Here is an 18055-nt window from a genome sequence, read left to right on the forward strand (position 1 = left end):
CCCTCTGCAGCCGATTTGTCCAGTGCTATATGTCATCTAGGAGCCCTGGTAGCATAGTGCCTAAGGCACTTGACTGCTAACCAGGAGGCTGGCGGTTCAAACCCACCAGCCACTCCTCGGAAGGAAGGTTGGGCAATCCTACTTCCGCATTGATAACTGCCTCGGAAACCCAAGGAGGGGTCACTAGGAGTCGGGGCTGACTCGATGGCAAATAACAACAACAACAATATATGTCATCTGATGTTCTGACTACAGCTTCCATTGGCATTGGTTGTACAACTAAGCAATGTGAATTATTTGACAACTTCAATCTTTTCTCCATTTATCGTGATGCTGTTTATAGGTCCAGTTCTGAGGATTTTTGTTTTCTTTATATCGAGATGTAATCCATACTGTAGACTGTAGTCTTCAGTCTTCACCAGTAAGTGCTTCAAGTCATCCTCACTTTCAGCAAGCAAAGTTGTGTCCTCAGCATATTGCAGGTTGTTAATGAACCTTCCTCCAATCCTGATGTCACATTCTTCATATAGTCCAGGTTCTCGGATCATTTGCTCAGCACACAGATTGAATAAGTATGGTGAAAGGATACAACCCTGACACACTCCTTTCTTGATTTTAAACCATGTAGTGTTCCCTTTTTCTGTTCAAGCGACAACCTCCTGGTCTATGTACAGGTTCCTCATGGGTACAATTAAGTGTTCTGGAATTCCCATTCTTCTCAATGCTATCCACAATTTGTTATGATCCACACAATCAAATGCTTTTGCATAGTCAATAAAACACAAGTAAACATATTTCTGGTATTCTTCGCTTTGAGCCAAAATCCATCTGACACCTGCAATGATATCTCTCATTCCATATCCTCTTCTGAAACCAGCTTGCATTTCTGGAAGTTCTCTGTCAATATAGTGCTGCAACCGTTTTTGAATTTTCTTCAGTAAGATTTTATCTGCATGCTATATTAATGATATTGTTTGATTATTTCCACATTCTGTAGGACTATCTTTCTTTGCAATGGGTATAAATATGGATCTCTTCCAGTCAATTGGTCTCAGTCAACTGTCTTCCAAATCTCTTGGCATAGCCAAGCAAGTGCCTTTAGCAGGGCATCCATTGGTTGAAACATCTCAGTGGGTATTCTGTCAATTCCTGGAGCCTTGTTCTTTGCCAGTTCCTTCAGTGCAGCCTTGATTTCTTCCTTCAATGCCATTGGTTCTTGAACATATGCCACCTCCTGAAATGGAAGATGATCAACCAGTTCTTTTTGGTACAGTGACTCTGTATATTCCTTCCATCTTTTTTTGATGCTTCCTGCACCATTCAATATTTTGTCCATAGAATATTTCAATATTGCAACTCGAGGCTTAATTTTTTTCTTCAATTCATTCAGCTTGACAAATGCTGAGTGTATTCTTCCCTTTTGGTTTTCTAACTCCAGGTCTTTGACATTTCATTATAATAATTGGTTTTGTCTGCTTGAGCTGTTCTTTGAAATCTTCTGTTTAGCTCTTTTAGCTTGTCATTTCTTCCATTTCCTTTATCTACTCTTCATTCAAGGGCAAGTTTCAGAGTCTCTTCTGACATCTATTTTGGTCTTTTCTTCCTTTCTTGTGTTTTTAATGAACTCTTGCTTTCTTCACAGATGATGTTCTTTGTTTTTAATGACCTCTTGCTTTCTTCATGGATGATGTTCTTGATGTCATCCCACAATTCTGGTTTTCAGACATTGGTGTTCAATGTATCAAGTGTATTCTTTAGATGGTCTCTAATCTCAGGAGGGATGTATTCAAGGTCATATTTTGGTTCTTGTGTACTTGTTTTAATCATCTTCAACTTCAAATTGAACTTGCATATGAGAACTTGATGGTCTGTTCCACAATTAGCTCCTAGTCTTGTTTTGGCTGCAGATATTGAGTTTTTCCATCTCCTCTTGCCACAGATGTAGTCAATCTGATTCCTGTGTACTCCATCTGGCAAAGTCCATGTGTATAGCTGCCATTTGTGTTGTTGATAAAAGGTATTTGCAAGGAATAAATCATTGGTCTTGCAAAATTCTATCAGTGATCTCCAGCATTATTTCTGTCACCAAGGCCAAATTTTCCAACTACTGGTGATTCTTCTTTGTTTCCAACTTTAGCATTCCAGTCACCAGTGATAATTAACATATCTTGATTACATGTTCAGTCAATTTCAGACTGCAAAAGTTGATAAAAATCTTCTGTTTCCTCATCTTTGGCTTTGGTGGTTGATTCATCAATTTGAATAATAGTAGCTGTTCTCATTACCTAGTGCTACTCTGACAGGAATATACCACAAATGGGATGGCTTGAACAAACAAGAGTTTATTCTCTTACAGTTTGGGAGGCTAGAAATCTGAATTCAAAATGCCAGGCTCTAGGGCCAGAAAGCCTCTCAAACTTGGGCTTCAGCTCCGTCTCTTGCTCCCGGCCCACTGAAGCTAGAGTCAAATGACTTAGGCACTAGTCTACTCTTTAAATTTCCAGTGCAGACTTAGCATGTGGCCCAATGCTTAGCTAGTTTTGCTGTTGCTCCATAGCAGTGTTGTCCTATAGAACTTAATGCGATAATAATAATAATAATAATAAAGTTCTATAAATCCTTGCTATCCAATATCACATCCACTATCCAGCTGTGGCTATTTAGCCCTTGAAATGCAGCTCATGGAGTGAGGAGAAAAGTTTCTAATTTTAATTTAGTCTATTGCATAGTGTGGGAAGACAAGACCCACCCCCTGAGGCAGGAAAGGGAGGGAACGCTGGGATGACAAAGTTGCAGGCAACTACTGGCTGCTGAGGTTAACAAGCCCAAGGTTGACAGGAAAATGGCACAGTCCTGATGTTACCAAACCACATGGCAGGCCATTAATTCAAGTCCATTGAGAGTCCTAAGGTCAGCAGAGCATGGCAGAGTGCTGAACAATGACATGGCTACATGCAGGGTTCAAGCATGCCATAAGCTAGAGACCATTCCCAAAGCTGCTTCTTATATACTGGAAGCAGACCACATACCCAAATCAGCTATTCAGCTGCTTCAATAGATTCCAACATGGAGTTAATTACCAGTTTTACCATGAGAAATAACTACATTCAACTGCCCAGCCACTCTACCAGGCCCAGCCAAGCTGACACACAAACTTAACCACCACAGTAGTATTAATTGGTCTTTCTTGTAGGTGTATGGATATTATCCTATCACTGATGACATCATACTTCAGGACAGATCTTGAAACATCCTTTGTGATGATGAATGCTAGACCATTCTTCTTCAAATTGTCATTCCCAGCATAGTAGATCATATGGTTGTCTGATTCAAAATGGCCAAAACCAGTCCACTTTAGCTCACTAATGGGATATCAATCTTTGTGCATTCCATTTTATTTTTGACAACTTCCAATCTTCCTAGATTCATACTTCCTCCATTCCATGTTCTGATTGTTAATGGATGTTTGCAGCTGTTTCTCCTCAATTTGAGTCATGCCACATTAGCAAATGGAGGGGCCAAAAGCTTTACTTTATCCATATTGTTAAGGTTGGTTCTACTCCAGTGAGGCAGCTCTTTCCCAGACATATTTTGAGTGCCTTCTGACCTAAGGGGCTGGTCTTCCTGCACTGTATCAGGCAGTCTGTGGGCTATTCATAAAGTTGCCCAGTAATATAGCAGACAGTGTTTCTCTGCTATTCATAAAGTTTTCCCTGGGCAATTCTTTGAGAAGTGGATGGCCTCTTCCTTCTTCCTCCTCTGTCTCAGTCTGTAAGCTGCATTGAAATCTGCACACCATGTGCAACCCTGCTGGCATTTGAAACACTGGTGACACAGCTTCAAGCCTCACAGCAATGCGCAAGCCACCACAGTATGACAAACTGACAGACAAGCTTGTCTCCCTAAGCTGTTTGAAACCTCTGCACCCTCCCCTTACCTGATTTCTACCTGGATCCTGCAACTTTGTCATCCCAGCGTTCCCTCCCTTCCCTGCCTCAGGGGGTGGGTCTTGTCTTCCCACACTATGCAATAGACTAAATTAATTAAAATTAGAAACTTTTCTCCTCACTCCATGAGCTGCATTTCAAGGGCTAAATAGCCACAACTGGATAGTGGATGTGATATTGGATAGCATGGATTTATAGAACTTTATTATTATTATTATTATCACATTAAGTTCTATAGGACAACACTGCTATGGAGCAACAGCAAAACTAGCTAAGCATTGGGCCACACGCTAAGTCTGCACTGGAAATTTAAAGAGTAGACTAGTGCCTAAGTCATTTGACTGCTAATCATAAGGCTTGTGGTTCAAACCCATCAGCCACTCCTTGGAAGGAAGGTTGGGCAATCTACTTCCGTAGTGATTTTGCCTAGGAAACCTAAGGAGGGGTTGCTATGAGTCAGATCTGACTTGATGGCAGTGAGTTTGGTTTTGGTTTTGGAAGTCTAGAATGTCTCAAAGTTCATAGTTACTATATGCTACTAAAATATTTGAAAAATAAATAGATAACTATTTTTCACTTTTCTTGTTGTAGGTCCTTCTAGCTCCTGTATACTTTAACAGAAGGAAACAGTCCACATTTTCACTTATCATAGCCTCCACATCCTTACAGGTTTTAATCAGTATGAGCTCTCAATGGCTAATCTCAACAGTCCCCATCTTTGTCAATTTACCTCTTATATTCAGTTCATAAGGTATTATTGTCACTCCTCAGAAAGAAGGTTGGACAATCCTACTTCCGTAGTGATACTGCCTCGAAAACCCAAGGAGGGGTCGCTATGAGTCGGGTTTGACTCGACGGCACATAACAACAACAACAACAAGGTATTATTGTTAACCTAAATGTATCAGATATTGAGTTAGGGGATGTTTGGAATATAAAGTTTAACTTGGTAATATCACCTTTGTAGACATTACCTTTGCTCTTACCTGAGTCCAAACTCCACCAGCCATCTGTCAGTTGGTTGTACTGTGATGGCTCATGTGTTGCTATGATGCTGGAAGCTATGCACTGGTATTTTAAATGCTAGCAGGGTCACCTAGATAGGACAGGTTTAAGCAGAGCATTTAGTCTAAGATTGACTAGGAAGAAAAGTCTGTTAATCAACTTTAAAAAAAAAAAAAAAAACCCCTCACTGCCTTCAAATCTATTTGACTCATAGTGACCCTTTTTTGGATTTCTGAGTACAATCTACAGAAGTAGATTGCCCAACCTTCCTTCTGAGGAGTGGCTGGTGGGTTAGAATACTAGCTTTCTGGTTAGTTAAATGCCTTAAGCACTATGCAAAATTATTGTCATTATTGTTATGTGCTGTCGAGTTGGACCCAACTCATCACGACCTCTCCTAGGGTTTCCAAGGTAGTATCACTATGGAAGTAGATTGCCCAACCTTCCTTCTAAGGAGTGGCTGGTGGGTTTGAACTGCTGGACTTCTGGTTAGCAGTCAAGTGCCTTAGGCACTATGCTACCAGAGATAATCAATGAAAATCTTGATTATCTCTAAATTATCTGATCCATTGGTGGAAGATGAGCACCCTAGGTTGCAAGACATTCAAAACACACAGTGGCTGCAACAATGGACTCAAGCTTATCAACTATCATGGAAATGGCACAAGGCCAGGCAATATTTTCTTCTGTTGTACGTGAAATCCCTATGAGGTGGAGCTAACCCAACTGCAACAAATGACATAAAACTACTCTTGGGATCTCAGTTTTCAGAAGAAATCTATAATTTTCTAGAAACTAAATTAAGCACCCCTGATCTGGATGCCCACTACCACTCAAACTTATCATAATAATCATCCAACCTTATTATCATCTTTAATATTAATTAATTTGCTCTCAAGTTAAACAATAAATTCCACAAAGGTAAAACTCTGTCTGCTTTGTTAATCAATGGATTTCTAACTCTTAGAATACCATCTGATCCTTGGTAGGGATTTTCTTTTCTTTGTAAATAATTTTTCATTTGTTTGTTTTTTGAGAGAGCCAATTTTTCTGACACATAAGGAGAACAGGTGGCATAGTGTATAAGGCACTTGACTGTTAACCAGAGGTCAGCGGTTCAAACCTACCAGCTGCCTTGCAAAAGGAAGATGGGGTGATCTACTTCCATAAAGATTTACAGTCTCAGAAACACAATGGGGGTCACTATGAGTCAGAAACAACTCGATGACAATGAGTTTGTTTGTTGATATTGTGTTAAGTTGTCTATCTACCCCCACAGAATATCGTCTTAATAGTAGTTAAAAATTAATAATTCACTGTGATGAAAAAAACTATGTCTTAGTCATGGCTTTTAATATAAAAGAAGTACAAAACAGAGCTTCTTTTCAAGAAAAGTTACATTGGCATGGATTAGCATGCTAATAATAAGGACCCTGGGAGCTCTGGTAGCATAGTGGCTAAGGCACTTGACTGCTAACCAGAAGGCTGGTGGTTCAAACCCACCAGCCACTCCTTGGAAGGAAGATGGGGCAATCTACTTCCGCAGTGATACTGCCTCGGAAACCCAAGGAGGGGTCGCTATGAGTCGGGTCCTACTCAACGGCACATAACAATGACAACAACAATGGAAGCAAAAAGATTTAATTTGGAATTTTCTCTCTACCACCAAATTTGTCACGTGTTCTCTAAAGTCCTCATAGATAAAACATGTATAGGAATTTCTGCTCTAAAGAATTTCCAACAGAATTAAATTACATCATGCATCATAGTTTCAAATATATTTATGGCATTCTCAGTAAATGCCAATGCTTTACCATTTTCCTGTACTCAGGAACTGGCTTCACCAAAAATGACTGGCAATTTTAAAAAATTACCCCATCCCTTTTTCAGATACTTTTTCATTTTGTTTTATTTGTTTTCCATTTTTGTTGTGTATCTTAATATTTATCACAACTGGACCAATAAGCAACATTATACTAAATGGAGAAAATATTGACATTGTTAAGGATCTCATTTTACTTACATCTACAATCAACCTCCATGGAAGTGGCACTCAAGAAATGAAACTGTGTATTGCATTGGGCAAATCCGCTGCAAGAGACCTCTTTAGATCATTAAAAAGCAAAGATGTCAATTTGAGGATTAAGGTGCACCTGATCCAAGCTATGGTATTTCTAATTACTTCATATGAATGCAAAAACTGGACAATGAATAAGGAAGACCAGAGAATTGATGTCTTTGAACTACGGTGTTGGCAAAGAATATTAAATATACCATGAAGGCCAGAATAAACAAATCTGTTATGTAAGGCAGAATGATTCCTGGGAGCAAAAAATTATAAGACAAAGTCTCATGTACTTTGAACACATTCTCAAGAGGGACCAGTCCCTGGAAAAGAACATTATGCTTGGTAAAGTTGAGGGTCAGTAAAAAAAAGGAAGGTCTTCAATGAAATTGATTTGATACAATGGGTTAAACAATAGGCTCAAACATAGTAAAGGTTGTGAGGATGGTATAGGACTGGACAGTGTTTCATTCTGTTGTACACAGGGTCACTATGAGTTGGAACTGACTAAAGGGCACTTAACAACAATGACACTAATATTTGATTTTCCTCTTCCAACCCATTGTCCCCACCACACATAGCACCTTCCTTTTGTTTGCCTTTGTTAATGATGGGAGCTCTGGTTGCTCATGATACATAGGGTGTAATTTATCATTGACCTCTGGCACAAACACACATCTCCCCTGCACGATTAGGACATTAATTTGCTTCTAATCCTTCCCAGTTCACAATTCTAAATGTTTTGGAAATTTTTGTATATTTTTATGTTGGTAGGTTAAAATTAGAGTTTTTTTTAACAGTTAATGTGGTTGCAATTGAATCTTCTCTTTACTTGTATTCAATAGTTTCATCATGTAGCAGACTGACATTTTATTCTTGACAACACCAGAAATTAGAAACTATGATTTACTTGGCAAAAGTTGGCTTATTTTGGGGCAGAGCTTAAAATACTCCATTGCATTTGTATTGTGTTCCTAATGTGTTGGCCATGAATATGCTCTGAGGCCTTTGGTACAGTTTCACAATTTTAAGAAAAAAAGGAGCAGAAGAAAATCCTTCATAGCTGTTGCTTCTCCAAGATTCTGGGATTTTGGTTTGTGTGTTTTGTTTTTCTCTCTTCTTAAAATTGTTTGCTAGGCAACAAAATGGACCCTCACGTATGTCTACAATCTAATTCCCCATACCTAATAACTTACATGGCAAAAGGGACTTTGCAAATGTGATTAAGTTAAAGACTTTGATCCAAAACAAACAAACAAACGAACAAACTCACTGCTGTTGAGTCAGATACGACTCATAGCGATCTCTCCTTGGGTTTCCAAGGCAGTATCACTACGGAAGCAGATCGCCCAATCCTCCTTCAGAGGAGTGGCTGGTGGGTTTGAATCACCAGACTTCTGGTTAGGTGCTACACCACCAGAGCTCCCAAGGACCTTGATATGAGGAAGTAATTCTAGATTATCCAGGTGGGCCTGATGAAATCACAAGGGACCTTGTAAGAGGGAGGCAAGAGGGCAGAGTGAGAAAAGGACATTGATAAAGAGATTGGAGTAATATGGCTTTGAAGATGGAAGAAGGGGACAGGAGCCAATGAAGCAGGTGGTCTCTAACCAAAAACACCCATTGTTATCCAGTCAGTTCTGATCCACAGTGACTCTATAATATATAGTAGAACGCCCCACAAGGTTTTCACGGCTGTAATCTTTACAGAAGCTGATTGCCACATCTTTCTCTCATGGAGCTACTGGTGAGTTCAAACTGCCAACCTTTCAATTAGCAACCAAGTGCTTAATCATTGTGCCACAAAGCATCCTTAGGTGGTTTCTCAGAGATGGAAAGGGCAATGAAATGCATTCTTCCCTGGAAAAAGCCTCCATAAGAAATACAGACTTGTGGACACCTTTACTTATTCTGGACCTCTGACCTCCACTGTAAAGTAATAAATTTGTATTGTTTTCAACAATAAGTTTTTGGTAAGTTGTTATAGTAGCAATAGGAAACTAGTATACAGGTATGCATCGCTTAACCTCTGTTATACATTCCATGGAATAGTACGTGATAAGATTTGGATGTTGTGTGAATACCATGTTAAAACCTATGGGACCCCACTTCTGGTCATCCTCATCAGCACAGCTGCCACTGCTTCTGGAGCTGCTGGTGGAGGCTGGAGGAATAGGTGGCAGTAGTGGGAGTGGTTGAGAGGGCGGCAGTGGGAAGCAAGCCAGCGGAAGCGAGGAGGAACATAATGGAGCATGATCAACCCTGCCTGATGTTCGACTTGAGCAGCAAAAGCAGCTGGGGTCCCTTGTCACTGTCTGCCTGCCTACTGGACAAAGCTTGAGAGCCAACACCCAGAGCCATATCCTCTGCCTCACCTGCTTTTATCCCAGCCATGGTCCAAAGCTGCATGAGTCTGGGTTTGGGGCCTTTAAAACCATTACAGAGAAACAATAAACAAAAGGAGAGCTACTTACCCTCTAAAAAAAAAAAAAAACAACTTATGGGACCATAGATAGATATGTGGTCTCGTGGCATAGTGCCTAAGACATTTGACTGCTAACCAGAAAGCTGGCAGTTCAAATCCACCAGCCACTCTTCAGAAGGAAGGTTGAGCAATCTACTTCCGTAGAGACACTGCCTCAGAAACCCAAGAAGGGGTCACCATGAGTTGGATTCGACTCGACGGCTGTCGATGTAACCCAAATGGACATTCTGTGATACATACCTGTGAAGTATAAATAAGGTTTTAAATTTGATTTTCCCAAACCAAAATCCAAATAAAAATCCAAAAATGACGTAGCTTTAACATCAAGTAGTATCGATGTATTCATGTGCACATCGTTTTGCCAAACTCCTTAGCCTGAGCATTTGAACTCTGAGCCAAAGGAATTTCCATATAAGGACTATCTGGTTACCTAGTGTCCCTCCAACAGAAATAGACCACAAATGGAATGGCTTTAACCAACAGGAGTTATTCTCTTACAGTTTGGGAGGTTAGAAATCTGAGTTCCAGGTGCCAGGCTCTAGGGGCTGGGTGCAAGCCCCTCGTCCTTGGGCTTCAGCTCTGCTTCTTGCTCCCGACCCATAGACGCTAGAGGCATCTCTTCACTTAGGCAGCTGCTAGCTGCTGAGGCTGACATACCCAATGTCAACAAGTGAAAAGGCACAGTCCGTTATTACCAAACCACACAGCAGACCATTAATTCAAGTTCATTAAAAGTCCCAAGATCAGCAGGGCAACATGGCAGGCTGCTGAACAATGACTCAGCTACATGCAGGGTTCAAGCGTACCATCAGCTGGAAATCTTCCTCAAAGTTGCTTCTTATACACTGGAAGCAGCCCACAACCCTAAAGCCACTACTCAGCTGCTCCAGTAGATTCCACCATGAAGTTATTACCAATCTCACCATGGGGAATAACTACATCCAGCTGCCCAGCCACTCAACAAGACCCAGCCAAGTTGACACACAACCTGAACTATCACAAGGACACAAACACAAGGGTGTGTTCTGGAATATGAGTGCAAAATAAATTCATTTAATCTTCTGAGAACAAAGGTGGTGATGTTGTTGTTCATAGGTGCTGTAGAGTCATTTCCGACTCATAGCGGCCCCGTGCACAGCAGAACGGAACACTGCCTGATCCTGCACCAGCTCCATGATTCCTGCTATACTTGAGCCCATCATTGCAGCCACCGCGTCAATCCATCTCGTTGAAGACCTCCCCCTCTTTCGTCGACTCCCCACCCTACCAAGCATGACATCCTTTTCCAGGGAATGGTCTCTTGTGACAAACATGAGCAAAATAGGTGAGACGAAGTCTGGCCATTCTTGCTTCCAAGGAGCATTTCGGGTGCACTTCCCCCAGGACAGATCTGTTAGAACAAAGGTACTAAGCATATATACACACATAGTATGACTTCACTTTATATGTGTTTATGTACAGATCAGAATCCACTCTATGTCAACTGTTTTTTTGTGGGAGGGAGAGGTGTATATTTAGAAGTTGTCCTGGTGGCATAGTGGTTAAGCACTCAGCTACTAACCCAAATGTTGGGTTTGAACCCACCAACACTGTCCTCCTATAGGGTTACTGAGTCAGACATGACTGGACTACAATAGGTCTTTTCTTTTTCTATATATAGGGAACAATACTGGTTCAGTGGTATCTGCCTTTCCATGCAGAAGCCCAACCAAGGCATCTCCTGCACAGCCATTACCCACCAATTTTACACCAATATTACACCAACATTACCACCAATACTTTGTATTATTATGATGCTGAACCAGTTTCAGTGGAACTTCCAAACTAGGATGGATGGTGAAGAAAGGCCTAGTGATCTACATCTGAAAATCAGCCATTGAAAACAGTATGGATCATAAGGGTCTGTCTGCATCTGATCATGGGGAAGACTTTGGACTAAGCAGTGTTTCGTTCTTTGTGCGTGTGATCATTACAAGTCAAGGGCTGACTCCAGGACAACTCACAACAATGAATATATATATAAATGTGTATGTGTATGTTTAATTGATGCTGAGCTAATAAATAAAACTTTGATCTCTATCTGGACTATATATCACTTGAGGGAAATTATTCTATGCCAGAAAATCATTTGTTGACCTGGGAGGGTTTCATAGACACTTAAACGAATGTGGCAGAATTAAGTCAGTTTTAAGGGCTGCTGACAAAAGGATGTTTTTGAAGGACACAAGAGACAGCTCTACATTTTTAAAAAGGTGAAAGTGCCCTAATAAACTTTTGAAATCTATCTCTGGTGGGGGCAGAAAGTATTCTTTCTTCACTAGCTTCATTGACTTTTCTTAACAATGCTAAAAAAAACTATTCAAACAAAATTCATTACCAAGCAGTTAGCCTTGGTGCCCTCAGGGGCCTGTGGAAATGGACTTGGAAACTCACATACAATGTAATGGCCTGGTTTGTCTTGGCCCTTGTCACTGACTCTCTTGAGCTCATTAATTAACCTCGCTGCATCTGGAGCCAACATATGATTTTAAAAGGTTTTTCCTTTTCTAAGCATTCATCGATACTATGATTTCATTTTTACTTACTCTATATTACATATAGGAGAACAATTTAGGAGAAATTAACAAACTTCTGCCAATACATAGCCTCTCCAAGGAAAATGTCCCTGACTGAATTTATTTAGGTATTCTACTTCTGCATGCTATTAACAACCTTGGCAAATCCATATTATCTGCAAGTCCATATTTTTTTCAAAATAACTCCTATGGGCCTGTATTTCTCTTTAGCCTATAAACTCTTTAAGGGCAGAGATTGAGTCTAATTTGTTCATTAGAGGCTCTCAAGCCACACACACACACACACAAGAAACAAAACTCCCTGCCATCCTGTGGATTCCTACCTATCCATGATTGGGTTCTAATCTTTAGAAAGATTAGATGAGCAGACTACCTCGTCTTTCTTCCATGGAGTGACTAGTGAGTTTGAATCACTGACCTTTTGGTTAGCAGCCAAATGCCTTAACCACTACACCATTAGAGCTCCTTCATACCACACAAGACCATAAATTTACATTTGTTGACCACCCTCATCCCATTACTTTCAGGTGCTTAAAGGATTTTAAATGGGAGACTAGCACCTCTTGCTGAGGTTATCAAATGTCTTTTCTGAACTAAGCAAAATATTGGCAGTTTAAATCTTTCTTCACCAATAAAAGACCCCTTATAAAGCCCAGTGTCCAGTTCTGATTCAACTTCCTGCTGATAATTTGCCTTCAGCCCTAGATAGACTGAATCAGAATCTACATTCTAACGAGATCCCCACTAACAAGGTCTTGAATCACCTGGGGACCATCTTAGTTGGGGGGCTTGTTAGAATGTAGATTCTGAATCAGTCTACCTGGGGTTGAAATTAAAAATCTGAGGGGGTCAAGCCACAATGAAGGTTCAAACCAAGGTTCAAAGTTCTGGTTTCAATCACATCAAAATGCCTTAGAAAGTATTTCCAAATACCTTTGCAATTTGCATAACTAAAATGCAAATAAATAGAAAGCCCATGCTTTTCTATCAGTCTAAATACCTGCCAGGCTTTCAGATTGTTGATTAAGCCACTTTCTTGACAGAGATAACCAATTTTGCCAAAAAACTAATTGCTCTTGGTAAAACCCGAAGAGTCACTGTTTTCATTGTGTCCAAATAATCTGGAAAATATGAACCTGGGTTTTTCTACTATGCAAGGCTTTGCTTATGTTCTGATTTTGTTGTGGAAGCTACCTTTGATAACTAAGCAGGCAGGGAGTTTAGAAACAAGAAAAAAAAAACTCTGCTCAAGTGATTACCTTTGGACCCATTGCTGTTGTTGTTGCTATGTGCCGTCGAGTTGGACCTGACTCATAGCGACCCTTCCTTGGGTTTCCAAGGCAGTATCACTACGGAAGTAGATTGCCCCATCTTCCTTGCAAGGAGTGGCTGGTGGGTTTGAACTGCCAGCCTTCTGGTAAGCAGTCAAGTGCCTTAGCCACTATGCTACCAGAGCTCCCTTTGGACCCATACTTTTCTTAATGGCTAAAATCGAAATAAGTATGCTTTTGATGAGCTACAATGTCGGTTCTCTATGATGTGCCCACAATATGCCTTGAAATGTCATTCAGCTTATTTATAATTTCATATTTGACATTGTTTTCCTTGAATCTATTTTAAGAGTTAGTCAGTCATTGAATATTCTAACAGCCTGTCTAATTTCTCTTTGTTAATCCATCCTGTGACCACTACAATATGGGCATTCAATATGTAATGCAAAATTAGCCAGACCTGTCACTTTGGGTAAGTTAGAGGAGTTTCAACAGTCCAATGCTTTATGTTAAAATCAGAACACTTACTTCTAGCCTGTGCCAAACCCCAGAATCAACATACAGTCTTAAATGACTCATTTTTTAAGGACTCAATGTTTTCATCTTTTGAATGTTAATGGAAAATATGCCCAACTCAACCTATGTAATTTACTGTGATGTAGGCTGCTAGTATTTTAAGGAAAATGAGTAACTACCCTTCTTCCTGATTTAACTATATTTGGTCATCTACTCCCATATTGTTCAAAATCTAATGGTATGGTTATTAACTTATTCATAACCAACCAAGACCAAAATAGGAAGCATTTGTGGTTCCTTCTCACAGAGGAAGGACAGAGTTATTTTTCCTGGAACTATTCCTGGCACTGAAAGGCTGGAGGACATAGAACCCATTTTCCTTGTGGCCTATGCCTTGCTCTACCCAGGCATCACTGTCTTATCAGCCTAAGGGACTTCCTCATATCACAGAGACCTTCTTGAGCACCAAATATAAAGGAGCCAAAATTATCACTATGTATTACATCGTCCTATTTAAACTTCCTTCATGGAATTTATCACTGGGTGATATTTTTCTTACTTATTTAAATATTGCTTCATCCTTCCATTAAAATATAAGCTCAAGGAATTGAAGAATCTTATCAGCCCTATTTATCACTGAATCTCCAGTGCCTAGAATAGTGTCTGGCATTTAACAGACACTCAATAAAATGATGATGAATTTTATTATAATACCTTCATTCAATATAACTGAAATCGAACCACTTCACACAGGCTGAAGGCAACTTCAGCCTGAATTACTGGAATGTGATGGAAAAACTCATCCAACTCAGTAGAGTTTCATTCCTTATCTTCTTCAGCACCTTCCTCCATTGCCACCAACATTTTTCTTAAACTGCTGCTTTCATGTTCATTTCCATGGCCTAAGTATTGCTCTGAATAACTATTGTGGTGGCTAACTTTGTGTGTCAACTTGGCTGGGCCTGGTTGAGTGGTGGGGAAGCTGAATGTAGTTATTCCCCATGTTGAGATTGGTAATTAACCCCATGCTGGAATCTATTGGAACAGCTGAATAGCTGCTTTGGGTATGTGGTCTGCTTCCTGTATATGAAAAGCAGCTTTGGGAATGGTCCCTAGCTTATGGCATGCTTGAACCCTGCATGTAGCCATGCCATTATTCAGCAGCCTGCCATGTTCTGCTGACTTTGGGACTTCATCAGTGGACTTGAATCAATGGCCTGCCATGTGGACTGGTAACATCGGGACTGTGCCTCTTTACTTGTTAACCTTGGGCTTGTCAATCTCAGCAGCCAGCCGCTCTCTAAGTGAAGAAAAGCCTCTAGCTTCAGTGGGCCAGTAGCAGGAGGCAAAGCTGAAGCCCAAGGTTGAGGGGCTTTCACCCAGCCTCTAGAGCCTGCTGCTTTGAACTCAGACTTAAAGCCTCCAATCTGTAAGAGAATAAACTCCTGCTTGTTCAAGCCATCACAGTTGTGGTATATTCTTGTCAGAGTGGCACTGGGTAACCAGAACAACTATATATTTAAAAATGCAAATGCATAGATTGCTCTAACTTCTCTCTCTCCCGGTGCTGGTTAAGTTTGTGTGTCAGCTTGGTTGGGCCTGGTTAAGTGGCTGGGCAGCTGGATGTAGTATTCCCCATGATGAGACCAGTAGTCAAATCCATGGTGGAATCTACTGTGAGCAGCTGAGTAGCTACCTTTGGGATGTGGTCTGTTTCCAGTAAATAAGAAGAAGCCTTGGGAAATGGTCTCTAGCCTATGGCACACTTAAACACTGTATGTAACTGTGTCATTGTTCAGCAGCCTGCCATGCTCTGCCAACTTTGGGACATTCAATGGACTTGAGTTAATTGCCTGCCGTGTGGTTTGGTAACATTACGACTGTGCCTTTTTACTTGTCAACTTTGGGCTTCTCAGCCTCAGAAGCCAGCAGCTGTCTGAGTGAAGAAAAGCCTCTAGCTTCAGTGGGCCGGGAACAAGAGACAGAGCTGAAGCACAAGGCTGAAGGGCTGTCACTCAGCTCCTAGAGACTGGCACTTTGAACTTGGACTTAAAGCCTCCAAACCATAAGAGAATAAACTCCTGTGTGTTGAGGCCATCCCATTTGTGGTATATTCTTGTCAGAGTGGCACTAGTCACCAGAACACTCCCTTTCATTACTCTTCCTTCCTCACAACCACCCTTGTCCTCGGCATCCACTCCATTCTATCAATTGACCCCTCCTGTCTTTACTTCTTGCCCTAACAACACAGTTTTCCTTTGATCCTGTTCTCTTTCCACTCTATGTATCATTTCTGGATAATTTAATCATTCATATCTTTACATATTATCTTATATAAGCCAAAACCAAACTCACTGCCATAGAGTTGATTCTATTGCTCACTGCCATAGAGTTGATTCTATTGGGCTTTCAAAGCTGTAATCTTTAAGGGAGTAGATTGTCCCATCTTCTTTCTTCAGAACGGCAGGTGGGTTTGAACTGCTGACCTTCTGGTTAGCAGCCAAATGCTGTATTCACTATGTTGCAAGAACTCCTTATTATCTTATATGTTGTTGTTGCTGTTATTTGCTGTCGAGTCGGACCTGACTCATAGCGACCCCTCCTTGGGTTTCCAAGGCAATATCACTATGGAAGTAGATTGGCCAACCTTCCTTCTGAGAAGTGGCTGGTGGGTTTGAACCGCCAGGCTTCTGGTTAGCAGTCAAGTGCCTTAGGCACTATTATTAGATATTATAGCATAGAACTAAAACAACAACAACAGTCCTCTACCACCAAGTCAATTACAACTCATAGTAACCCTACAGGATGGAACAGAATTGCTCAGTAGGGTTTCCAAGGTTCTAAATCTTTGCAGAAGCCTGATGCCTCTTCTTTCTCCTGCAGAGTGGCTGGTTGTTTCGACATTGACATTTGGTAAGTAGCCAGATGCTTTAACCACCGCACCACCAGAGCTACAACAGTAGTATTTTAAGAAATAGACTGTATTTAGTTTTGAAGTCATACATTCAATGGTTTGAGAGAAATGTAAATGATATTCATATTCTCCATCCAAATTCAAAAGCATTAAGAAACACAGGAGTCAAGCATATGGTGTATGATAATAATAGTTTGTCTAATATATAACCAAGATTTAGACAAATACTCACCCACACCAATACATGACTGGTTCCTGGAAGCCTACTCTCATAAATTTGATAGCATGGAGGATCAGAGAATTGGATCTTCTTATAAGAAGCTGGATACCAAAGTGAGAGAGATAAGAGATTCAGTCACACATAGTTCATTTTCCAAACCTCGCTGATCAAATAGTCCATCCCCTTTCCATTGGAAGGAGTAAACTAGTCTGAATGTTACAACAACAGAAGCTACCTCACAATGAAAACATACAGCAGGAGAAATAAAATTCACTCTCAAATCACTCATCCAAAAATGTCATTTGATCAACTTTTACAGTAAAGAACATTAATAAATAACTTAAAGCTTAGTGCAAAACAGACTAAAAAAATATTAAAATGAACAAAAGGCTATTAGACAATAAAAGATGGAGGAATAGGCAGACAAGCGACACAGACCCTCTTCAACAAAGAAAAGAAAAGCCAATTGACAGTGATACAGAAGATAATCCTGGAGTCCTGAGCTTTGAAAGGAACTATACTGAAGTGGATTAGGCACTTTTGGAACTATTAGAAAAACCTGAATGAAAATAGTGAGTACAGAGATGGTAGGAGCTGTGAACTGTCAGCTACTCCAACGGGACCAACAGCCTGAATAGCTCCAAGTGGTGTTGGGACCTGAGAATTGACCTAAAAACGTTCAGCCCTGGTCACCAAGGGCTACAGGGATGACTGCACTGGTGGCCTGTGACTAGGAAGGGAAACAGCAAGGTGGGAGACAACCTGAGCTGTTGACTTTCTGCTGTCTGGAGGGCACAGCCATTTTGATTGTTTACATATGGAAGCCATTTGGATATTTAAAGTAACTGAGGGCACAGCCATTTTGAATGTTTATAAGTGGCAACCATTTTGCATTTTAAAGTGATAGCATTCTCATTTGGATTCCAGGGACCTAAGAACAGGCTCTGGTTGCCAGGGTCAGCAAGGACATACGAGAGGCTGACAAAGGAAAGGAGACAGGTGGTGAATGTATGAGTGCTGTCAGCTAGTGAATAGAGGAGCACAGCACAGTATCCT

This window comes from Orycteropus afer, unplaced genomic scaffold (genome assembly GCF_000298275.1).
Source record: "Orycteropus afer afer isolate SDZICR_OR568_19922 unplaced genomic scaffold, OryAfe1.0 scaffold00106, whole genome shotgun sequence".
NCBI lineage: Eukaryota > Metazoa > Chordata > Mammalia > Tubulidentata > Orycteropodidae > Orycteropus > Orycteropus afer.